This window comes from Populus nigra, chromosome 16 (assembly GCF_951802175.1).
Source record: "Populus nigra chromosome 16, ddPopNigr1.1, whole genome shotgun sequence".
Lineage (NCBI taxonomy): Eukaryota > Viridiplantae > Streptophyta > Magnoliopsida > Malpighiales > Salicaceae > Populus > Populus nigra.
In genome coordinates, this window is record NC_084867.1 from 5,355,766 (window position 1) to 5,383,202 (window position 27,437).

At 33.9% G+C, this 27,437-nt stretch overlaps 1 pseudogene; it reads right to left on the reverse strand.

Moving 5' to 3' along the window:
* LOC133676036 (uncharacterized) overlaps window positions 1-25,917 on the reverse strand; it is a 39,617-nt pseudogene extending 13,700 nt beyond the window's left edge.
* Window positions 25,918-27,437: the final 1,520 nt, after the last annotated feature.

The following is a 27,437-nucleotide window of genomic DNA, read 5'->3' on the forward strand; positions in this document are numbered from 1 at the left end:
CCCAAGTGGAGATGTGCATCGTGCAATTCATGATTTATGACCCCATTTTCATAAAGAACATGATCGACTTAGTCTTGGGAATCTGACTAAAAAAGACCATGTTTGCCAGTTTTTAAGAAAAATGGATGGGAAGCCTATCCCCGACCCATAAAGGGTGTTTAAGCTGTTATTGGACATAAAACCAAGGGAAGATGTGAGTCATAATCACAACTATTTGTGCATAGACATGTTCTATAATAACTTGTGTCTTTTGGTTTTAGCTTAATATTTTTTTTTTGTTATTTCTTATTTTTGTTTAAGTGTGTTTCAGGTTTGTCAGTAGTCGCTATTTTAGGTGATGTCTTCTATACTCTATCTTTCTACCATAGAACATTGAGGACAATGTCTTGTTTTGGTTGGGGGGAGAGGGTAGTAGTTGATATAAAAAAAATTAACTAACTGTGTTTTCTATTATTAAAACCATTTGCAAAACTGTTGTTACTAGGATGATAGAGTAAAGGAGGAATTTTATTGACTCTTGAGACACATCTTAGTAAATATTTTACAATGTTCATTTGCAATATTCATAAACAAGGTCTATTAGAATACTTCTTGAAATATTTAGGTTTACAAACTCTCGCATTGTTATCACTTGATTCTGCTCATATACTCATTTAACAAGTATTCTTAAACCTTTTTTTTTTTACACACACACTTTAACATATGATTGTGGGTTGCACATTGGATTATTATATTATTTATGTTCTTTTGTTAAAGGTAACAACTAGGGGAAAGGGATAGTATATAATTTGCAAAAAAAAAAAAACAATTACGCATGAAGAAACAAAAAAAAAATTGATAATATTGATGATAATAAAAACATAGATAAGTTTGGTTTCATAGCCTCCCTAACCTAAGCAATTAAGCTTGAAGGGGTGTTTTAACACCTAATACCCTAAGACTAACTGGTCTGGGAGCTATTGGCCCAGTGCTTGTTACATGGGTTAAGGAGAAAAGCTTAAAGGAATCAAACATTGCACTATCTACATATCAGCATCTGCAACCCGAGTTACTAAGCTCAAAGGGGTGTCTCAACACCTAATGCCCTAAGACCAACTGGTTTGGGAGTCATTAGCCTAAAGCTCGTTACATGGGTTAAAGATGCATTGTGTTTTAAGTTATATATATATATATATATATATATGTGTGTGTGTGTGTGTGTGTTAAAAAAAAGAGAAAAAAAAAAGATAATAATCTCAACCCAAGAAAGTTAACCTTAAACATTAGAACATAATATTGTTTTCTTCCAATAAAAGCCCCATCATCTATGTTTTCATACATTAAGCACATAAAAAGAAATGTTTATTAATATTTTGTTTAAAAGGTATTGAGCAAATATATAAATTTAATGAGAGTTTGTTTGTCTAGATAGATTAATGGAAATTGAATTATTAATGCATTGCTTTGTGGAACTTGCAAATTGTTTTTCTATTTTAATGTTTTGATTACTAGGGACTAGTATTGTGTTTACTAGGGACTTGGTTGTATGTATGAAACAAAAAAAAAAATAAAAAATATTTTGACAAAAACCAGGTATTTTAATACTAGATTTGTATATTTACGGTATAAAAATACAAATCAATTGACACGATCAAAAGATTGATGTCTTATCCCAAATGTAGGAGTGTCAAAGTAATAAATAACCTGGCAAGACCGGAGTCGAACCACAGGGAGGTGAACTATATAAATTATAAATAAAATATATATAATTTAACAAAGAGTTAAAGAGATCTTTGAGATGAGAGATTAATATAATATAAACTCTTTTTATTAAACAATGATCCATTAATGATTAAACAATGATAAAAACAGTTGTCAAGGTTAGAGGATCCATTAATGGTATTAGAAGTAAATATAATATAAACTCTTTTTATTACTCAACTGGAAAACACGCATGAAGGAGGTTCGAATCGGATGATTTATCTTTAATAGTTCATTATAAATTTTTAACCTAATCATATTAATTATCTTATTTTAGTCACCATACTTTTAAATATTGTCAAGAATTCATGATGCTAACTTATGTTAACAATAAATCAAGTTCCTCTCATAACAACAAAGTCGACCGAAGACTATGAAGGATTAAGCATTTATTGTACCAAGTGTTATACAACACAAATCTAGATTAATCATTTAACAAGCAAGGTATTAAGAATTACTAAGATAAAAAGATAAGACATGTTAATAACAAACTTTCTTGGATATAAACATTAAAGTCCATGTTAAGTTTATATTATGCTTATTCTAACACCATTAGTAAAACCTTTTCACCTTAATATAATTAATTTAGCTAAACATAATGAAGAATAAGAACATAAATAAACTAGATAAGAACATAAATAAACTAGATAAGAACATAATTATGATGAAAAGCATAAACAAGAGATTAATGAAAGCAAAACTTAAACATTGCAAAAATACAAAGAAAGAAAGCAAAAATATAATCTTGATTTGAAAACCAAGATGTCTAAATACATGGCAAATGCCTCCTTTTATATGCTAAAATTTGGAACTATTGATTAGATGACTAACTATTTAGTTGGTGGCCAACCATTGACTTGATGGCTGGTTATTGACATTGTTGGTTGGCCAAAACATCATTGCTAACATCAGAATTTGAGCACATAGTCTTCATGAAAGTTGTGGGCAATTGTTTCAGCTTTTTTTTTTAAAAAAAAAAACTAGATCTCATGTGGACTTCTAGAACTCAAGATATGGGCTGAACAATGAACAGTGTCTAGGCTCTAGGATAGATTCAGACGTCTCTTTTGATGCTAAGATTTGAACTTCAAAATGAAAGATTTGAATCTTGGAGTCTTTATGAAAGTTTTAGAACCATGTCTTAGATTTGCATCAAGATAAACCAGACCTAAATCCAAGGTCTACAACTCCAGTTATGATCCAATAACCGAATGGTGTTCTAGTTTGAATTGAACCAGCATCTCTTCTCTAAGCTTGATCCTCTCTTTGTCTCTTCACTTTTAATAATGAATCACATCAATCAATCCTTTGAGTTGTGGGTAACCTGCATTTAAAATGAGTATTTACCATAAACTAAAGCTATCTTATATTATAAGACTTGTTACTATAAAACATGTTTAAGTTAGGGAATTTAATGATACTTTAGGTGCAATATGATGATATAAAACCTTAATAAGAATGCACTTTTAAGTACTAATCACTAATATTAAGCAAAATTCAGTAGAAAAATACGCGGGAAAATCATAAATTTTTAAAAATATTTTTTTCAATTAGGCCAGACCCGGCCCAACAATTTTTGGGCTGGGCTTCCAGCCTAGTGAAAAATGGATTTCTCTCCACTGTTCACTTGTAGAATAGTGGAGCACCCGAAGAAGAAGAGGAAGAAGAAGAAAGGCAAAGGGAAGGATGCTGACCTGCAGTTGCTCACGGTGCTGGTGGTGGTGGCGGCGTTGTTGTCATGGTAGGCGGTAGTTCCAGGCGACGGTTTCTCCTTCTTTCTTTTCGGTTTCTCTCCTGGTTCCCCTGTCTTTTTCTTCTGGTTTTTTTCTTGGTCTCAAACCATTCTCCCCCCCCTTTTCTGCTCTCTCTTCCCCTGTATTTATAGGCAAAAAACAGGGGGAAAGAGACCTACTGCCCCTTCCCAGTCATGGCACAGGGGTAGGGTGGCCACTATATAGCCATCCCAGGACCGCCGAAGGGGCACGTCCCCTCTATATTTTTATCCAGTTGTAGGCCACGGGTCAAAACTTGGGCAAGTGGGGAGTTTTTGTCGACGTTTTTTTTAGGCTTTCGGAGATAGAGGGAGAGAAGAAAAGCAGGGAACAAATGCTTCTTTTTCCCCTGTTCTCTGCGCGTCCAGGGGAAGAAGAAGACATATGGTGCCATTTGAAATGACATTGTTTTTTCTCTTTCTTCTTTCCTTTTTTTAAGTGAAATTTATGAAATGGTGTCGTTTTTCCCAAAATGCGTCGTTTCATTTAAATGGAAATTAGCACCAAAACGTGTCAGATTCAAAATCAAGCCTTCAATTTGCGAGCTCTTTCATTTTGGTCCTAGGTTTTAGATTTCTTCAATCAAGTCCCTAATTGGCTATTAGACTTCAATATTTATGCAATTAAGCCCCTGATTTGACCAAATCAACTCTAAAAAATTGTAATTCGACCTCAGAACTTTAATTTCTTACAATTAAAGCCTAAATTGACTTAGAAATCAATTTTTCTTGCAATTAAACCCTCTATAAATTCAATTAAACCTTCAATAAAATTTAATTGAGTCCATAAACATATGATTTTGGACCTTTTTTCCTAAAAAATGAATGTCCTTCATCAATAAGGCTCTCACCAGTCAACAAAATACTGTCAAAATTCAATCTTTGTATTTTTGAACCTCTTTAACCAAATTTTAGCCATTTTCAGGGCACTCCAACATCCTCTTCTCATTGCTATTGTTTTTTTTTAATTGTTTTTTGTTTTTAGTTCGAATATTTTTTGATTTTTGGAAGAGAAAAAAATAATTTGGGAAATAACCCAAAAATTGGTTATGACAAGATTCAATTGATTTAAAGACTTGGGGAAAAACCACCCCTTCAAATGCATTAGAATATGGATTCTACCTGTATTTAACAAGGAAGTCATGGATTAGTCTATCAAATAGGTTAATCCATACCTAATATGCATGTATATACATTTGCATCTATACATATACATGCACTTTTTAAATGACATACCTACATGCACCAGGTTGAAATATAGGTCCCAAAAAGCTCCAATCTGTAAAGTCTACAATACTCGACTCAAACTAAGAAACATGAAAGATGAAGAGTGTACTCACTGTGAAGCTCATTTCTAAGAAGAATTAGAATCTTTGAAGGCTAGCGTGGCTCGCATCACTAGCTTACTCGAGTAGCACTTAGAAATACCTCTATTTAAGATCTTTCCATTAGACCTGTCACTTTTTTTCAAACTCAAGGGACAATCCACTCGAAGAAAGGGTAGGAGAACAAGGTCAGGATCCCCAACATAATCTAGCATTTATGCAGTTGACAATGCTAGTATAAGTCTTTGCAGTTTTAGATGCATTTGCCAATGAATCTTATAAGACAAGATCATTTGATGATATTAATCAAGATAAGATGGCAACACTAGAAGCTAGGATAAGGGCTATTGAAGGAGTACATTTGTATGACAGTACAAGCCACAGAAATGTGTCTAGTTGCTAATGTAGTTGTGCCAAAGAAGTTTCATGTTTCCGAGTTTATCAAATACACTAGAACTCAATGCCCTATCACCCATCTTAAATCATATTGCTATAAAATGGTAGTAGTACGCGATGAAAAGCTACTAATGTATTTTTTTTAGGATAGTTTGAGTAGGGGCAGCAGGGCAGCTTTGAACTTATATATGAGACTAGACAACACTAAAATTCGAAGATGGAAAGATCTGGTGGATGCTTTCATTAAGCAATATGAGTACAACATGGATATTGCTCCTGACATGACCAACTTGTCTAATCTAGAAAAAAGGGATAAAGAAAACATAAGAGAGTATGCTAAAAAATAGAGAGATCTGGCTGCGCAAGTACATCCCCTACTTTTGGATAAAAAGATGGTTACCTTATTTGCAAATAAACTCAAGGCACCGTATTACAAGCACGCGATGGGTAGTTCAACACAACAATTCATTGACGTAGCAGTAGTTGAGCATATAGGGCAAGGAATAAGGAGTGGCATACTTTTCATGCCTACTAAGAAAAAAAGGCTTTGAAGGGAAGAAGAAGGAGGTCGATCATGTTAAAGTTGGCTATAGAAGTAAGAAGAGCCAATTTCAAAACTACAACACTCCATCTCATTTATCTCAAATTGCCAACATTAACTTTAACTCTTCATTTCCTGCCAGAAAACCTAAGCCTCAAAATAACTAAACCGAAAATTTCCCAAAGAAAAATTATCAAAGAGTCCAATAACAACGACCCCTGTTATTGTTATCCTTAAATGAGATGTAGCAAAAGCTATTGAGCATCGAACATGTACCAAAAGCATGAAATTAAAAGATGGAGAAGTAGTAAGATTCTGAAAATTCAAAAAGTAATCAATATCTTGTTTACTCAATTCAAAGGATAATACATCTATACCTAGGAATTGGTTGATCATAAGAGCAAAATAGTTATCCTTTCAATTCAAGCAAATAAACTCAATTTCCTTTAAAGCTAAGAAAAATTAGTAAAATTAATAGCCAATTTATTAGACAAAGCTTCTAGTCAATTTCTTGCCACTAAAGAATTAAATATTGAAACGCAATTTTCATTCATTTTGTAACAGCCTTAAGAGCAAGAACTGTAAAATTTTATTCAAAGCAACCATTCAAAAGCTTGAACAATTTCACTTGATTTATTCCTCCTAACAAATTAAAGTGACAGACAAACAATCAAATTAATTTATTTGCTTCTTTTTCTTATCCCTAACAACAATTACAGATTGAAAGAAACTAGAAAGCATATATGTTATCTCAAACAGATTCAACTAGCATGAACATAAATCAATAGCATAAAATTTAAAACAAGGAAGAATAAATACTTGAATGTGATGGAATTACAATGGTAGTGTTACTTCTCACAACCAATAATAGAGATGGACTTCATTCCCCTCGAGCTAAATGGAAGGATTATCTGCTCATTCTCATAGAATTGCCAAAAACTAAATGAGAAAAGAGAGAAAACAAAATGATCATTTTATGTCTGATTCTTTTTATTTTTACCTAAAGAAGGTAGCCTTAATGATAATATATTAAGGTTAAAAACTAGGAGATTTGATGCTGTAGAGAAAATCTCTCTAATCCCATTAGATTTGCTACCCAAAAGTTGGTTTCCCACAGATTAGGAAACAAATCTCGCCTTCCTGCTTGCATCAGAATTTACATGTTGATATCGATCTTTTTCGCCTTAGTCCCTTCATAATCGTTGTAGCCTTAGATGTGTAGATGACTATGCATTTTTTAATCATGTGATTTCGATAAATGAATCTCCAGTTATGCCCATTTGAATGTTAACTGCGTGAACAAAAAAATCCTACTACAAATAGGATTCAGGCCTGACTTTGCAATTCCAGTTTGAGGCCTAAAGTAACTCTGATTTCTTCATATAATGCAATTTTGGAAAGCTTGATATTTGTACTTCAACTTTGATACACACTATAATTCAATTTTGGAACACCAACCTAATGTAAAACCTGAAACAAGTAACAAATGTTGAAACATTCAATGCATGATTTCTTATCTTTTAGCAATTAATTCATAAAGTCCCTTAGGCATGCCAAACTCATAAAATAAATTTTAATAAGCTTAAAATACATTTAAAAGCATATGTCAAACCTGTATATTTTGCACTCGTCAAATTTCTTCATACTTAGCTTTTGCACGTTCTCGGGCAAAATTCAAATTTACTTTTTCGAACAAAAAAAGTAATGCCATCAATAAAAAATCAATTAAACTCTCAAATCATCATAACATATCATGAATAACATTCTAAACAACTTAAAAATCATTAACAATAGTTTTCACTTGAAAATAAAGTAACAAAATGTGTAGACCTTGCAGAAATAGTCACTCATTTCTAATGTTTTGAAAGGTTAGTGTTTCACTCAATTTCATTCCACTCGAAATGATCTGCCATAAGCTTGCAAATCTTCTCATTCACCACCACTTGAATTACATGCTTGATTTAAGGTAGGAAATCTTTGGTAGGGTAAACTAATGGAGCAAAATTACCTAAAACCAAACTTAGAATATCAAACACTCTGTCTAGACATTTTAAACTTTAAAATATTATAGCCACATTAACCTCCTCCATTGATCATTCAAAAGAACAATTTTCATTCAAACCATGGAACAATCTTTCACCTTTTAAATGTCTAACCCTTCACTAAAGTTAGAACAATTTGTTCTTTTTATTTTTTTATTTTTTTTAATACATTTATAAAACTAAAAAAGTTAGCATAATAACTTGTTCAATTGCCCCCACTCAACAAATTAAGACACCCCCTAGGCTTTCATAATGATGAATGATGCTTCACTAGCTCTATGACTTGGGAAAGACACTTTTGGTTTAAGGCTTGTAGTGTGGGTTTATAATTCAAAGAAATAGTCCATCAGCTTGAAAGGGTTTTCAAAGGAAAATTAATCCAAAGGTGGGTTGCTAGACTATATATGGCACTCAACAAAGAAGGCCGCCTTAATTATGTTCAGGCATGCATGTATATATGTGGTTTCGAAAAGAATCAAAACAAGTTCTAGAAAAACATAACAATGGAAGAAAATCACACATGTATGGAAAATAAAGACCGATATGGATGTTTCGATCTTAAGGTTCAAAGTCTCATAGGTTTATATCTACCGAATCCAGTTACTTAATTCCCAAGGAGAATAGTTTGACTAAATAATTTTAAAAAACCAAGTCATCAATCAATCATGTTATGATTTTTTTTTCAAGCTAAACTGAAAAATTTGTTAATGACATTAACATTCTAATAATTGAAAAGCACCTCAAAAACAAAAAATTTGGTCCAAAAATGTTGAAATTTTAAAGCACATTAATTCCCCCACACTTAATATGAACATCGTCCTTAATGTTTGCAATTAAACATTTTAAAGAGAGAAGGGAAAACTACCTTGATTTTTCTTTTTGCGCATTGTTGTTTATTTTTAACATTGGGTATGTCTTTCAGTGGGCTCCATATTTTTACCCGAGGGAATAGAGTTTGGGTTGCCTCTCAAACTCTATGGTTGAGAAAATATCAAATAAACAATACTGAATTGAATAGAAAGCAATTAAATGAGAAAACAAAAAGAAATCTTTATTGTTCGTGGTGTAACACCATGTTTGGGTTGCCTCTCAAGAGTGTCTTTCTTATTGTCTTTGGCTAGATAAACTCTCTTTGCATCAAGTTTCTTTGTAAATGGGATCAACCAATTGAATCTTCGCCACATTAGTGCTTTCAAAATTTTCTATAAAAGGTTTAAGTCTATGACCATTCACCTTAAAAAAATTGTTAGGTCTCATACTCTAAATTTTGATAACATAATTAGGAAAGATATTCAATGCAACAAATGGTCCAATCCATCTAGACTTTATCTCACCTGGCATGAATTCAACCTAGAATTAAAAAGCAATACCTTCTAACCAATGTGAAATTCTTTGCAATGCAAAAACTTATCATAAAGGTATTTGGTCCGCTCCTTATACAACCTTGTATTGTTATAACGTTCCAAACGAATTTCCTCCAACTTTTGGAGTTGTGACTTCCTTTTTGCTCCTGCCTCTTTAGCATCTAAGTTGCATTGCTTCACTGCCCAAAAAGCATGATGTTCAATTTCAACAGGTAAATGACACAACTTACCGAAAACCAACCTATATGGTGACATCCCAATTAGAGTTTTGTATGTTATTTGTCATGCTCAGAGTGCATCCTCTAGATGCAGACTCAAATCCTTTAAGTTAGGGTTCACTGTTTTCTCTAAGATGTTTTTAATTTTTCAATTCAAAACTTCAACGTGTCTATTGATTTATGGATGATAAGTGGTGGCTACTCGATGATGTACTCCATATTTTTTCATTAATGATTCAACAACTAGGTTGCAAAAATACATACCTTGATCACTGATTATTGCTCTAGGAATTCCAAACCTACTGAAAATGTTAGACTTGAGAAATCCTACAACCTTAGAATCATTAGTATGGGTAGCCTTTGCTTCTACCCATTTCAAAACATAATCCACAAGTAGTATGTAAACAAAACAACAAGAAATAGTGAAAGGTCCCATAAAATCAATACCCTATACATCAAAAATCTCATAATATAAAATAAGTGTTTGTGGCATTTCATTCCTACGAGATAAACTACCCATTCATTGAAATTTCTTACAACTCTTGTGAAATTTATAAGCATCATTAAAAAAATTTTCCCAATAAAACTCATTATCTAAAATCTTTCTAGTTTTTCTTGTGAAATTTCAGGTCTGAAACTGAAATTCCCCTTCGTAGATGTGATTTTCTTCCCTTTTCTAGAAGTTATTCTTAAAATATTTTAAAACTAAGCTTTTACAAGAAAGAAATAAATAAATAAATAAAAGGAAACATGTTTTGCGATTACTTTAAGTAGTCCACCCTTAAGTAGACAATTTACATTTAAGTACTTCAATAACTATTTTTCTAAAAAAAAGAAATAGCCTTGCATGAAATCTTCAAGCTTTGACTTAGAGGACCTAAATTGCTGAAATAAAAACTTGGATGTTGGTTTAGATGCCTCTGAACATAATTTGGACTCATTTATTCAAGAAACCTGTTTGCTGGCAGAATTCAGTTGTCATCTTTGAAAAATCATATTGCCCTCATATTATTTGATAGTAAACTGGTCATTGCTTCAGTTTGTGAAGGAGGAGGGTGTTTTTTCTTTGTACTCAATTTTGTTTCTATCTCTTCTTCTTCCTCCATCTCAATTTGTTTCGACCTTTGCCTTTCAAGTTCTTTTCCACTTCGCAGCATGATCGCACTAACATTTTTTTTTGGATTCAATGCTTGGAAGGGCAATTTTCCATTCATTTCAGCTTCCAATTTCCCCATACTTGAAGCTATTTGCCCTATACTTGACCTTGTTTCTTATTGAAAAGACATGATGTTTTGTTGCAAGGTCATTGTATTAGAAGCTAATATCTTCATCATCTCACAAAGATCATCACTAGATGACGACCCCATAACATTGGAGTTTGTGAATGGAGGGGGTTGTCTCGCTTGATAATTCTGTTGGGGCTGAAATCTATGAGGATGGAAATGTCAGCCTTGATTGCCTTGTTGAGGCGGGTTCCCATAGCGTAAGTTGGGATGATCTCTCCATCCAGGATTGTACGTGTTGAAAAAGGGATTATATTTACGTTGGGGTTGTCTTGAATCCTCCATCAACTACATGAGCTTGTCCAATGTAATCTTCTTGCATTGTTGGGCACATATCTGAGGTATGTCCTTGTAAGGAGCATATGCTACAAACTTTCACATGTTGAACATCGCCACAAGCCAAAGAACGCACAAAAGAAGTAAGATCATTAACTTTATTTTCAAGGTTAGAAATACTTACCTCATTTACATTTGTTTGTGAAGTCTCCACGGGTGCTAAACTGTTTCGAGCTAGCTGCCATGTTTGAGATGAATTGGCGTGTAGCCTCAGGTGTTTTATCCACCAATGCCCCTCCACTTGCAGCATCAATTATACTACAGTCAATAGGCATCAATCCTTCATAGAAATAGTGAATGAGTAGCTGATCGGGTATTTGATGATGAGGGTATTGAATGCACTGTTGCTCAAATCTTTCCTAATACTCGGAGAGTGTCTCACTATAAGATTGTTGAATCCCACATATTTCTTTCCTTATGTTGGCAACTCGAGATGTTGGGAAATACTTCTTAAGGAAAATCTTCTTCATGGCATTCCAAGTTCCAATGGAACCTGGGAGAATAGAGAAAAGCCATGTCTTTGCTGCCTCTTTTAAAGAGAATGGGAAAGCTTTCAACTTAACTCGTTCTTTGTCAACTCTATTTAGTTCCATGCCAACGCAAACCATATGGAACTCCTTGAGATGAGTATGAGGATCTTCTCCTGCAAGACCATTGAATGTTGGTAGCAAATGTATAAAACCAGATTTGAGCTCGAAGATTACATTATTATCAATGTTTATGCACAATGGTTGATTTTCCACTTTAGGAGCAATAAGCTCCTTAAGTGTTTGTTGTCGTGCAACAGCCATAGTGTTGACGCGAACTTCTTTTCATAACCTACATAAAGTGTTTTCTATTTCGAGATCCACCTGCACTTGACTTTGGTTAGTAGAATGGGTTACAAGCATAAATCATCAAGGAAACTCAAAAGAAACCAACCACACAAGAGATAGAAAGCAATGCAAATTGTACGAAAATCCTACGCTAGAAACTAAAACTGCCTAAAAACCCTAGAAAAGAGCAGAATTTAGCCTCAATAGGGTGGGGCTAGTGATGTTCAGAATGTCGTTTCCCTTCAGAAAACAAAAGGTCGATACCTAATTCCATAAAAAAATCCGTTTTGAACAGTACCGCTGCCGTAAATGAACAGTACCGCCGCAAGTAAGGTCGATACCTAATTCCACAAAAAAATCCGTTTTGAACAGTACCGCTGCCGTAAATGAACAGTACCGCCGCAAGTAAAAATTTTGTTTCTTTTTTTTAGAAAAAATAATTAACAATCACAGCAAATAAAAATAACAGCACAAGAATCAACTAAAATTACTTCCCTAGCAACGACGCCAAAATTTGTTGCGATGTCGTGGTCGCACAAATTAACTGCCCTAGCTTAAAACAAAACACACAAGATAATATAGAGCAAGCAAGGGGTTGATCCCACGAGGATGGTTCAAGTTAGATTTTTATACTGTATGATATGCAACTGGGGGGGGTTGTAAAATATCTAGGCTAAAGCAAAAGAAAATAGAAAACTATCAAGCGAAATTAAATAAAATCAGAAAATAATCAAGAAAACAAACCTTGGTCACAAGTAAACATCCACCTACAGAATTCAGAACTGATCATGAAAATGAAACATCAATTTATATTCTGAATATTTATCTCTTCTTAACATTGGTTAGTTAACAGATTTGTCGTATAACTAACCCTAATTATCGAACAACCACAGTGTCCGCACTAGTAATTTAATTCAATGGCAGCCTTAAGAACTAGATACGTTGATTAATCAAGAAAACATAACTGTTTGTAGTCTACGTTTGATTTGATTGAATATTCTCCCAAAGATTAATAACGTAGATCCGCCACAATTATTAAACTCAGTTGCTTCACAAGTTCATATATCATAACTCCGGTTTTGATATCAAACTTAGCAATAGATTGTCTACAACAATAACTTAGAGTCCGCTCTGGCAATTAAAATAAATAATCATAGAAAAAAGTAAGCATAGGAGAGCAAACATATTCATCATATAAACTAGAAAGAAAAGGTAAAATAAATCTCACAGTTCTTGAAATCCAAAGGTTTATGTGTCATTGCAACCAAGAAAAAGAGTTTAGCCTTACATGTTTGTTAAACAACTAATCAAAAAGGAGGAATGCATGATTTCGGGTTTCTTATAGGAAGGGTGCATTTTTCTCTTCTTGTTTGACTGCCTCCCTTCTCTTCTCTCGTTCTTTTTATATCCTAGGAAACTCTAGTCTCTATTTTATAAAATAGTCCTCCCTTAAGTAGATAGTTTACATTTAAGTACTTCAATAACTATTTTCCTAAAAAAAAGGAATAGCTTTGAATGAAATCTTCAATCTTTGACTTAGAGGAGCTAAATTTTTGAAATAAAAACTTGAATGTCGGTTAAGATGTCTCTGAACGTAATTTGGACTCATTTCTTCACGAAACCTATTTCCTAGCAGAATTCAGTTGTTATCTTTAAAAAATCAAATCACCCTCATATGATATCATTTTTGGGCTGAAATTTGGAGCGTTCATATGGCTTTGAGTCCAAAATCCAAAAAAATTAAGTTTGCATCAATTTGACTTCTGTAGCTCAAGATATTCAAGTTGGAATGGTTGAAGGTCAATACTAGTAGATTACAAGATTTGACTTTGAAGGCTGCGATTTCCATGCTCTTTCTTATTTTATTTTCTTGCCTTAGATGTCTAGAAAGGTATGGATGTTAGCTTTTTAATTCCACTAGAATCACTTCATTTCAACCTCTAGAACTCACGCTCTGCACAAATCATCTATTGAAGGTCAAAAGTGCCTCCAAAACATAAAACAAAGAATATCAAGGTAGTTTATATATATAACATAGGTAAAACACTAGGTAAATGTGGGTGAAACTATTAAATAATATGGTTTCATCAACTTGGGTTCACCTTTGATATGAACCTAAAGTTATGGGTTTGGTAAAGTGTCAAACTCAATATACTTGGATTCAACCTTGAGATGAATCCAAGGCATAATGGATTTAGTATATTGTCAAGTCCAATAGACTTAGGTTCACTCTTGATGTGAACCCAAGACAATGTGGGTTTGGCAAAGTGTCAAACCTAATATACTTGGGTTTAACCTTGAATTAAACCCAAAGAACCATGGATCTAACATGCTACTAGATCCAATAAACTTAGGTCACTTTTGACGTGAATCCAAGGTGGTGGGTCTGACAAAGTGTCAGGTGCAATATACTCGGGTTCAACCTTGAGTTGAACCCAAAGCATCATGGATTTAACATGTAGTTAGATCCAATAGACTTGGGTTTATCTTTGAGGTAAACCTAAAGTTGTGGGTCTAATCAAGTGTCAAACCCAATATATTTAGGTTTAACCTTGAGATGAACTGAAGCACAATGGATTTAGCATGTTGTCAGATCCAATAGACTTGGGTTCACTTTTGAGGTGAACCAAAGGCAACATGGGTTTGGTAAAGTACCATACTCAATATATTAGGTTTCAACCTTGAGATGAACCCAAAGCAATGTGAGTCTAGCAAAGTGCCAGGCCTAATGCAAGTGGATTCAACCATAAGCTAAACCCAAGTTACTTTAGGTTTGAAGGACTTCTAGGCCCTTCTTATATGAGTTTAACTACATGTTAAGTCTAATCAGTCTTAGAGATCCAGGACCATGGGCTTCTTTTTTAAGAACATGATTTATTCGTACCAGAAATACTCATCATCCTTTGTTAATAGATGTATAAAAGGTCTCTTTATAGGCCTACCATATTCTCGTCTCATTAATTATCTATAAATGATATTTATCCCTTATTAATGACGTATAAGATATTTTTATCCTTCATTAATGTTGCCAAGCAGAAATGACTCTCTAGTCCCTCTCAACTTCATCAAAACAACAAGGTTTAAGGAATATAAATATCTCTTGAACCACCCAAGTAAAGGTTTCACAACTTTTCCTACTTTAAAAGCTTATACATCTTAGAGCATTAATAACACCAAAAACAAGAACAAACACTCTTGTTCTTGGAATTTAATACTCTTTCTTTCATTTATTTTCTTTTCCATTTAAAGTTATTAACTTTATCATCGAATTGTCTTTAAGCTCTTTAATAGAGATTGTTTTTACAGGTACTAAGACTTCTGCCACGATCAAAGAGTTGATGTTTTTTCCCAAGTGTAGGAGTGTTGAAATAATAAATAACCTAGCAAGACTGGGGTCGAACCACGGGAAGGTTAACTGTATAAAATTATAAACAACAAATGAAATGGAGTTGAATATAACTTTTGAGATGTAATATTGATGTAAGGATTAAACAAGGATAAAATAATTGTCAAGGTTAGAGGATCCACTATTATTTCAAATAAGTATAGTATAAACTCCTTTAATTACTTAATTGAAAACCACACACAAAGATTTCGACTTCTAGAAGTCATTTGGACTTCTAGAACTTGAGATATGGGCTGAACACTAAATAGTGTCTAGGCTGCAGGATAGATTTTGACTTCTCTGCTATTGCTACAATTTGAACTTAAAAACGGTACTTTTAAATCTTGGACTCTTATGAAAGTTTTAGGCCTATGTCTTAGCTTTCTATCCATATAAACCAGACCTAAATCCAAGTTCTACAGCTCCGGTTATGATCCAATAACCAAATGGTGTTCCGATTTGAATTCAACCAGTATCTCTTTTCTAAGCTTAGCCCTCTCTTTGTCTTCTAAATTTTAGTAGTTAAACTCATCAATCAATCCTTTGATTTATGTGATAGGCCTGCATTTAAAATGAACATTTACCATAAAATAAAGGTATCTTATATTATCAGACTTGTTATTATAAAACATGCTCTAGTTAAGAAGTTATTAATACTTCAAATGCAAAATAATGATATAAAACCTTGATAAAAATGCATGTTCTAGTAAGGGTCATGTTTCCAAATGATAGCTTCATCAATCCATCCTATAATTAATCAATGCATTAGAAGTTGCAAGAAATAGACGTCCTAAAATAACAGGAATTGGATTACATGTTTTAATAGGTTGTGAATCCAAGACAATAAAATCTACAAGGTAAATGAATTTATCAACTTGTACTAACACATCTTCAACTATTCCTCTAGGCACTTTTATATATCTATCAGCAAGTAAGAGAGTTATAGAAGTTGGTTTTAACTCACCTAGATTGAGACTCTGAAAGACTAAATATGGAAGTAAATTCACACTAGCTCCAAGATCAAGTAAAGCTCTTTCAATTTTATGTTCTCCAATAAAGCAAGAAATTGTAGGACAACCAGGGTCTTTATATTTCAAAGCATTATTATTATGAAGAATGAAACTTACTTGTTTGGCTAAAAAGGCTTTCTTTTTCACATTCAATTTTCATTTCACAGTGCACAGATCTTTCAAAAATTTAGCATAAGAAGATACATGTGTAATAGCATCCAACAAAGGTATATTGATCCTTACCTATTTGAAAGTTTTAAAGATTTCAGAGTTGTGATTGACTTTCCTTTGTTTGGTCATGACATGAGGAAATAGAAGTGCTGGGGGAAATCAGTCTTTTCTTTGCGATGTTCAGATTAACCCCTTCCTTACCTTTAGAGATTAACTCATCATCTTTCTCATAAGGTTCAAGAGTGGGTTTTTCAATAACCTTACCATTGCGAAGAGTGATGACTGATTTGACTTGATCCGTATGTTGGCTTCCGGAACTACTTGCATTCACATTGTATTGCCCCTTGCGATTTTGTTGTGGTTGAGATGGAAACTTACCTTTCTCTTAAAAACTGAGCAGATGTGAATTTTGCAAGAGCATCTTTTAGATCTCTCACGGTTTGAGCATTTTGAGTGTTGATTGTCTCCTACTGTTCAATGAATGCATGCAATGTTTCCTCAAGATTTCTTTTAGGAGGTGGAGCATAAGAAGATGAATATCCATGAGAATTTTAGAAATTATGGTGTGCTTGAAATGGTGGCTGTGAAGTTTGTACATTATTGTTATCACTCTTCCAACCGAAATTTAGGTGATTTCTCCAACCAGGGTTGTATGTTTGCGAGTATGGGTTATGATTGGGCCTTTGGAAACTGTTTAAAGCATGGGCTTATTCATGTAGGCATTCCTTGAAAGAAGGCAAAGTTGGACAGTTATTGGTTGAGTGTTCATTAGTTTCACAGATTTGGCACACAATGTCTTGAATAGATTTTAATTTACCACTCTTTTTCAATTCTAGTGCCTCGACTTTTCTAGCTAAAGATGCAAACTTGGTTTGGAGGTCATGATCTTCCCTAAGGTTGTACATTCCTCTACTAGATGTATGAGGTTGAGTTTTACTTGGTGCCTCATAAGTGTCTGTTGTGTCCCAATTTTAAGCATTTTCAGCTAGCAAGTCTTGGTACTCCATTGCTTCATTAGGGTCTTTATCTTCAAAAATTTAATTGCACATCAATTCCACCATTTGTCTATCTTTAGGTGTTAACCCTTCATAAAAATACGAAACCAATCTTAATGTTTCAAAATCATGATGAGGGCAAGTATTAAGCAAATCTCGATACCTATCCCAACATTGGTTAAATGTTTCTCCTGGTTTTTGAGTGAAAGTGGTGATTTGTCTTTTGAAAGAGTTTGTTCTGTGAGACGGAAAAAACTTCTTTAAAAATTGTTGTTGCATTTCATTCCAAGTACGAATGGATCCTGACCTCAAATTTTGTAGCCATGTTTTAGCTTTATCTTTTAAAGAAAAAGGAAAAGGCTTTAATCTGATAGTGTTTATGCTACAATTTGAGTCATTATAGGTGTTACAAATTTCTTCAAATTCTCTCAAATGCAAGTATGAATTTTCTAGATTTAAGCCATGAAAAGAAGGTAAAAGTTGAATAATATTTGGCTCAAAATTGAACTGAGATGCATCAGGAAGGAAAACTATACATGAGGGTGCACTTGTTCTTATTGGATTCATGTAGTCTCTAAGTGTTCTAACTTGATTATTCTCATTATTCTCATTATGAAACAATTAATTATCCTATTCGGCCATGTTTTCTAAAGAAGATGGGGATACCCTATAAAGTCTACCACTTAATGTACGTGACCAAACTCTCATGCATGTGAAGGAAGAGAATAAAAGGAAGAAGAAAACAAAAGAAAAATAAACAAAACAAAATAAACAAAAGTTAGATACAAGACAAGTGAAAAGAGAAAATAAAATAAATATTATAATTTATACAGGAATTTACCTCCCCGACAACGGCGCCAAAAACTTGACACGATCAAAGAGTTGATGTCTTCTCCCAAGTGTAGGAGTGTCGAAGTAATAATAACCCGGCAAGACCGGGGTCGAACCACATGGAGGTTAACTGTATAAAATTATAAACAACAAATGAAAATGAGTTGAAGAGAACTTTTGAGATGTGATATTGATGGAAGGATTAAGCAAGGATAAAATAATTGTCAATGTTAGAGGATCCACTAATGGTATTTCAAATAAGTATAATATAAATTCCTTTTGTTACTCAACTGGAAACGACACACAAAGGAGGTTCCAATCGGATTATAATTTATTAACATGATTATATTAATTATCTTATTTGAGTAATGTCAATACTTGTAAATGTTGTCAGGTATTCATGGTGATAATTTATGTTAACAACAAATCAAGTTCCTTTCATAGCACAGATGTCGGTTATACCATACAGTTGGGCTATGAAAGTGCCAAGTATTTGTTGTACCAAGGGTTGTTCAACACAAATCTAGATTAACCATTTAACAAGCAAAGTATTAAAAGTGAGTAAGATAATAAATATAAAACATGTTAGTATCAAACATTAAAGTCCATGTTGAGTTTATACTATACTTATTCTCACACCATTAGTGTAACCTTTTCACCTTGACATAATAAACTTAGCTGAACATTATGAATAAGAGAAATATAGATAAACAAGATAAGAACATAATTATATAAGTATAATAAAGAAAATAAAAGGCATGAACATGATATTAAGGAAAATATAACATGGAATATAACTTGAACATTTCAAAATACGAAGAAAGAGAGCAACAACAAGATCTTGATCTAAAAACCAAGATGCCTAAATGCATGGCAAATGCCTCCTTTTATAGACCAAAATTCAGAACTATTGATTTGATGACTAGTGGTTGAGTGGGTGGCCATCTCTTGACTTGGTTACAATCCTTATCTTCTTATCTGCAGAAACCGTCATTGTTAACATAAGAATTTGAACAAATAATCTTCATGAATGTTCTGGGAAATTGTCTCAGCTTTCTAACAAAACAAGAATGAGGTCATTTGGACTTCTAGAATTCGAGATATGGGCTAAAAACTGAACAGTGTCTAGGCTATAGGACAGATTCTGACATCTTTGTTGTTGCTACAATTTGAACTTGAAAACGATCCTTTTAAATCTTGGACTCTCATGAAAGTTTTAGGCCTATGTCTTATCTTTCTATCCATATAAATCAGACCTAAATCCAAGTTATACAACTCCAATTATGATCCAATAACCGAATGGTGTTCCAATTGAATTCAACTAACATCTCTTTTCTAAGCTTAGCCCTCTTTGTCTTCTCAATTTCAGTAGTTAAACTCATCAATCAATCCTTTAATTTATGTGATAGCCCTGCATTTAAAATGAACATTTACCATAAATTAAAGGTATCTTATATTATCAGACTTATTATTATAAAATATGCTCTAGTTAAGGAGTTATTGATACTTCAAGTGCAAAATGATGATATAAAACCTTGATAAAAATGCACTTTTAAGTACTAATCAACTTCCATCATTAATTTTATTCTTCATAGGCTAAGGAGAAGGAAATTAATAACATGAACATTTAATTTAACCACTATCTAAATATCAAATAACATATTCCTTAAACATATTGAATTTTAGAACATCATCAAATATGACACCAATGTATTTGATTTGAAGGTTTTATTTGTTATGTGTGATTGATGAAACAATAACCTAGCTAGGGGTGAGCAAAAAAACCGATAAACCGATTAAACCGAGAAAACCGGAAAAAAAATAACCGAAAAAACCGAACCGAAAAAAAAACCGAATTAACCGATTAAAAAATCACAAAAAAATTCCGGTTCGGTTCGGTTTCGGTTTCTAAAGTCTGAAACCGATTGAACCGAACCGAACCGGTTCAATTAACCAGCATTTAAAAAAAAAACTAACTATAAATACAAACATTTCCTAACCCTAGCCGCCCCCCCTACCCTCTCCCTCTCACTTCACCCCCCCCACCCTCTCCCTTCTCTGTCTCTCACTTTACCCTCTCACTTCTCTACCCCTCACGTTACCCTCCCCCCCCCACCCTCTCCCTTCTCTGCATCTTTCTCACTTTACCCTATGCCTTTGATTTTCCTCCCCTCCCTTATGGATTTGGTTCCTTTGGGTTTTAATTTTCTTGTTGAGTCTGTGCCACAAATGGAATTGGAATAGTAGATCCATTCCTCCCTTCTCTGCATCTTTCTCACTTTACCCTCTGCCTTTGATTTTCCTCCCCTCCCTTGTGGATTTGGTTCCTTTGGGTTTTAATTTTCTTGTTGAGTCTGTGCCACAAATGGAATTGGAATAGTAGATCCATTCCTTTTCTTTTGTTTTTCAAATCCGTGGATTTCTACAACCCCCTGCCATTTGATTAATTATAATGAAATGGATGAACTTTCCCTCGAACAATCAACGCTATGTGTTGTTGAACGTTGTTGCGGTCAAGGTTGTAGGAGAAGCAGAGAGGACCATTGCGTTTGAACCGGTTTGGAAGGGAAAAAAACCGAACCGAACCGAACCGAAATTAATCGGTTTGAACCGGTTTTCGGTTCGGTTCGGTTCAAAAAATTAAAAATAAATAAATTCGGTTTGGTTGTTTATTTTGGTTTAAAACCGGACCGAACCGGAAATGCTCAGCCCTAAACCTAGCTATTCCCTATTGACTATATTTTTCCAACGTATGATATTTGAGATTTCATATCATATTTTTATATTCCTTTTTATTTTAATAATAACAGGTCAGATCGTGTTATAATTACAGTAAAAGCAAGGCTAATTATTATATAAGATTGTGTCATAATAACTTAATAAACATGTAGATATTATATCTCACTTTAAAAACTAAACTAAAGAAAAATAAATGACACTCTTGAATTAACTGCATTATTATTAATTCTCTCTCTTTGTTTTAAATAATATGCACTCTATAATATTTGAATTTAATACTTTTATGTTTATTTTATACAAAAATACCTCTCCACCCAAGGGCATAGGTCATATGCCTAGTTTCTTCCTTTTCCTAACTTTTTTTTTGACAATTAACAAAAACAACTAAATAATAAAGAGTTGGTTTCATTGTAAAATATATTAATATAACTTTTTAATTAATGGACAACATCTTTGTCAGGTAGGTGACTTTGTTAGTGTTTTAGTGAAGCCTAAGATCAGTGGCGAAGCTAGAGTTTTTTAAACGATAGAGCAAATTACTAACAAATACTATATTATGTAGATATACATTACAAATCAATTCAAAACATATATACTAATTCATATCAAGTAAAATTAATTTAAAAATACTTTAAAATAAAAAAATTACATTATAATTGTTCTCTTCGAGTTTTCATATTTTGAAACCGCTTCATAATAACTTCATTATCAATCTTATCAAAGATATATTTCTCAAAGTATACAACCAAACTGTCATTCATCCACTTATCTCTCATCATATTCCGCAATCTATTCTTGACAATATGCATAACAGAAAAAACTCTCTCTATTGTAACAGTTGCAACTGGTAGAAGTAATGACAATTTGATAAGCATATATACTAATGGAAATATCAAATTCTTCTTTGTTTTTACCATTTGCTCTACAAGACTAGCAATACCTTCAATACTAGAAAACTCATCATCACCACGTATATCAATAATATATGTATCAAGTTGGTCACCAAGTACCATAAGGTCCACTATAGAGAATTCATTGGGATAAAAATAAGCAAGGCGAATAAGCTTTTCTTTGTTGAAAGTAGGAAAGAGTTACTTGGGTTTAAACATGCCACACAAAGAAGTAACTATGTACTTGTCTAAGTAAAACAATCATCCAACTTAGTAAGTTGCATGTCAATGATATTGTCAAACAATTCATAACGGAAATGGTGTAGGTTTGTAATCCCTTGAGATTTTCACCTTGAACGCCCATGAAGCTTGTACTCATCATCCATGTTTAGAATATCAATATCTCACGTGTGCGGCGTCATGGCGAATGTTCCACTTCATAAAAGTATCTGGAAATCAAGAAATATGGGGAGACAAGGATTCCTTGTCTTTTAGCAATGGAAAGCGGGAAAGGGGGTCGCCACCTAGTATTTTGGTCACTAGGAACCCTAACTGGTCTCAGAGATCATGTACGGGGACTAGTTGCATAAAAGAAAAGCATTAGCACCCCAAATACGCCCAACCTAAGGTAAGCTGCATTGTTTAATTGTCTGATAAGAAAACTAAGGTCTTGTTGTGTTTTCTAATTGTTGATCTATCTAAGGTTTAAGAAAAGTTCTTCTCCATAAGAAAATCCTTATCTTATCGGATAAAAGACTATCCGTTCTAATGTCTATATAAAAGAAACTACTTTTTTAATATCAGAAATACATTTTACATATAAATTTGTAATCCTAGATATTAAATAAAAACAAAATAAGTTTTTTTGGAATTTTTGAAATATTGGCCTAATTCTCATGACTTTAATAAACTGGTTATTAAAGCCAAAAATACATGTTTAACACATATTTTTGGAATTTTTTGTGTTTTTTGTATGAAAATACGATATGATTTTTTTTTATCTTTGAGAGACTTAGCCGTATACATGAAAACAAAATATTTTTTTGTTTTATAACTTTTTGCAATGTTTTGATGAAAACCGGGTATTTCAATACCGGATTGTATCTTTACAATATAAAAATACAAATCAGTATTAATCAAAATTGATAAAAAAAAATATGCAGAAAAATTACAAATTTTTTGAGAGGGTTCTTGAATTGTTTTTTTAAAAAAAAACTTTTTAGGGTCGGGCCGAACCCGACCCTGAAATTTAGGTTGGGCCAAAAACGGCCCGACCCAATGTTCACTGTATGAACAGTGAAAGTAAATTATAATTCACGCCCACTGATCATGTGTGAACAGTAGGACATGAATTATAATTCACGTGTACTGTTCATTTAGTGAACAAAGACTGCGAAGAAGAAGAAAAGAAGGGGAAGGAGAGAGAAGGCGCACCTAGTGTGGCGGTGCTCTGGCTGAAGTGAATGACAGCGTGGTGCAACCGATGGCAGTGGTGGTGGCTGACGATGGCTACGGAAGGAAGAAAGAAGGAGAAGAAAATCTGTAGGGGGTGAGGGCCCGTGGTCGCGGTGGTCGTTCTACCACTAGTGAGGATTTGGGGTCGTAGGGAGGCTGCGCTCTGTCTGTTGGTGGATGAGAAAGGTGTTTGTGGAGGCTTCAAGGGCTGAAGACACGGTGGGGAGAGAAGGAAGGGAAGAAAATGTTGGTTGGAACCGGAAATGGCTGGTTTTTTGGCTAACTTTGGACAAACTTTTCTCCTTCATTGGAGCATGAAAATCAAATCTATTTATAGGCAGTGGAAGAGGGACACTTTGTCTCTTCTGGTGAAAAATCTCAGCATCCCAACCATTAGTTCAAAGTAGCAATGATGAACTGTCAGTTTTGTACAGGAAAAATGGTTAATCGAGTTGGCCACTTTAGGGCGGTGCCACTGTCTTTGCAGCCTCGATCAGCCCAAACGGTTTATACTAACGTGTATTTAGGTGTCAGGGGATTGTTTTCGTGCAAGTTTCATTTAATTTGAGGAAGAAACGAGGCGTCAAATGCCTTGGAAAGGTAGCCACCCAACCAGCCTCGCTGGAGAAGAGGATGAATAGTAACTTTTATGTCAATTATGCTTTAGTCCTTTAATTTGTGATTTATCTCTAACACCCCCTAATTGACCTCAAACTTTCAGTTTTGTTTATTTTCACCCCTGATTGGCCTCAAACTTTTAATTTTATTTAATTTCACCCCTGATGAACTTCAATTCAAACCCCAGATTTCAACGCCTTTTCCAGTTTGGTCCTTGGTTTTGAATTTATTCAATGAAGTCTGTAATTAGTCATCGAACTTCAATATTTATGCAATTAAGCTCTTGATTTGACCAAATCAACTCTCAAAAATTCTAATTTAACCCCAGAGCTTTAATTTCTTCCAATTAAAGCCCAAATTTACTTAAAAATCATTTTTTTCTTGCAATCAAACCCTCTATAAATTCAATTAAACCTCCAATAAAATTTAATTGAGTCTATAAATATTTGTTTTTGAACCTTTCTTTTTCAAATTGAATTTTCTTTATCAACAAGGCTCTTCATCTGTCAAAAATATACTGTAAAATTTCAATCTTTATATTTTTGAACTTCCTTAACCAATTTCCAGCTATTTTTTGGGTGCTTTGACATCCTTCTCTCATTGTTATTATTTTTTTGGTTTTTTTTTTGTTTTTAGTCTGAATATCTTTTTTTTTATTCTTTGAAAGAGAAAAAGTGAATTTGGGGAAAAACCCAAAAATGGGTTATGACAATCAATATCATGTTTGATGCAAAAAGATAACACTTCTTCTAATAAAGATTCCCAATCATTCTCTCTCATCATGTTGCTACTCAATTTTTGACCCATATTTTGATAAAATTTTCGAAAAATGCAAAAATAACAAAAAAAACAACAAAAATCCAAAAAATATATTTTTTAATATATTTGTATCGTTTTTAGCATTTTCAGTATCATCTCAAAAGAATTTAAATTTTTAAAGATCTTAGGAACACGTTTGACTTTTAACCCGTTATTTTTAAAATCACTGATTTTCCTCATTTGAGACGATGTTAATAAAAAAAATCAAATTTACAAAAAAAAAAAGTTAAGGGATCAATTTTGAGGCCCAAGCAACATTTTGCCTATAAATAGTAGCCTTCAACACACACAAGGGGGGCAATTTTGAACAATTGAGGGAAATTACAAAGAAACTCTAAACCACAAAAACTCTAAACAAACCTATCTCTTCACCCAAGCCGACGCCCTCATTTTGGCCAAAGAAACCAAGACCAACCGCGCCCCCCCACTGGTTTTGGATTTTCTTCTTTCCCGGCCATCTCACCAACCTTCCCCCACAGAGAACCAACCGGCCACAAGACAGCCCCTCACTCTCCATCCCAGTTGTTCCCTTCCACCACAGCAGCAGCTGAGCTCCTCCCTCACAAATCGAGACCCAGCTCTCCTTCTCCCCTCAGCCAACAAACTTTCCCTCCCAGCCGGCTCACCCTTTTCCTTTCCTTGCTGCAACTCCCCTTCATCTCCTCGCAGACCGGCCTCCATCGAAACCAACCCGCAGCAAGGCCAACCACCGCTGCCACCAACAGGAGTGAAGACCATCCACCAGCATGCCCACAGAGCCATAAGCGTTGTCCACACCGTCAGCCACAGTAGCGCCGTCCACACCTGGCCACAGATTCAACGTCGCCGCCACCTCTACAACCGCTAGACCTGCCACCCGAAGCAGAGGAGAAGAAGATGAAACCCATAACAAACTGACCCATCATGAAGTAGACCCGAAGAAGAAGGTTGTGAACCAATCTGGACTAAAAAAAAAGGAAAAATTAAAATCAACTACATGTTGTGTTTTTAATTGTTTTACAGGTCACCGCCGGCGTAGGGAGACAGAGAAGAGGAAGACGTTCCCGATCCACCGGTTGTGTCACCTTCATCGGCGGCGGCGCGTGGACCCACGAGCCACCTGTGGTGGTGGCACGTTGAACAACGCGCTGCCACTGATTCCGTGACCCAGAAGCCTTCCAGCACTGTTTTCATGGCTGCACTGTTCTTGATTCTATTTTTTTTTGTCTATTTTGTAATTTTCAAATTGTTTAATGCAATTTTTGTTTAGTTGTTGAATTTTTATAATTTGTAGTGTGTATGTAAAAAAGAAAAAAAGAAAAAAATATAGTGAAAGTGAATGTGTTGTTTGTATTTTTTTTATGAATGTTTTTTTATGATAAAATTGCAAAGAATAAAGAAGAATTTAATATTTTGATTTGCTCACGGTCCAGAATTATTAACTTATACGTAAGTTGTATTTCTAATATCCGATGAAAAGACAAAAATTTTAAAACTTCTTTAACACATAAAATTGCGAAGCAGCTTACCTCAGGTAGGGTGCGTTAGGGGTGCTAATACCTTCCCTAACCACAATCAGTCCCTTACTCGGGAATCTCTGATAAAGATTATTGCACCCGGGTTTTCTAGTGACCCTCAATGAAATACTAGGTGGTGACTCCCAATGAATCAAGCAAAACAACAACGAAAAAATCACCAAGCCGAAGCCGCGCGGGTGACGTGCGACAATCATTTTGAATCATTCCTTTAATGTTTTCAATAAACTCATAACATTTTATATGTCTTGATCTTTTCTTTGTAATGCTTGTGAGAACTCATTAGTAACTGCTAGTATACTTCTCAAACAATGAAGTATGAACATAAAATTAAATGATTCCATAATATCTATTAAAACGACTACTTCCGTTCTTTGTTCTGAGTTCATCCCATCCTCCCTTATAATCTCAAGCACATCAAGAACTTATGAAAACATTACAAGTAGATGAATAATTGTAATATAGTGGGAGCCCCAATGGGTATCACCATACCTTCTAAGAGAAGTTTCTTGATTCAGGCATCGTCCACTAGAAATTTCTCTATTTTCAAGTCCTTCAACAATTCTAGCATATTGTTTTTCTCTAATTACCTTCATCCTTTTACATGATGCTCCAACTATGTTTATAATGCTAGAAATAAAATTGAAGACTTCTCTAACTTCATTATGCTTCTTTGTAACAACAAAAAGAGTCAATTGAAGTCTGTGAGCAAAATAATGTATATAATATGCACTTGGATTGTTATTTAGAATAAGTGCTTTTAAACCATTGAATTCACCTCGCATGTTACTAGCTCTGTCATATCCCTAACCACGCAATCTTGATATGCTTAGCCCATGTTTAGAAAACAAAACTTCAATAGCTGCCTTGAGTGAACTAGTAGTTGTATTTGACACATGTTGAATGCTAACATTCAATTATATGTTCATTGTTGTCTACATGTCATAGAACAACTACCATTTGTTCCTTGATTGATATGTCACGTGACTCATCAATTAAAATTAAAAATAATGAGTCACCTAGATCTTTGATAATCACATTTGTAATCTCCTTTGCAAAAGTTTGAGTAATGTCTTTTTGAATATTTGCATAAGTCAATTTGTTATGTCTAGGAACTTTACTGAAAGTAACTCTTTTAATAGCTTCATTATTTTTGAAAAGGAAATACAAGAGCTCTAG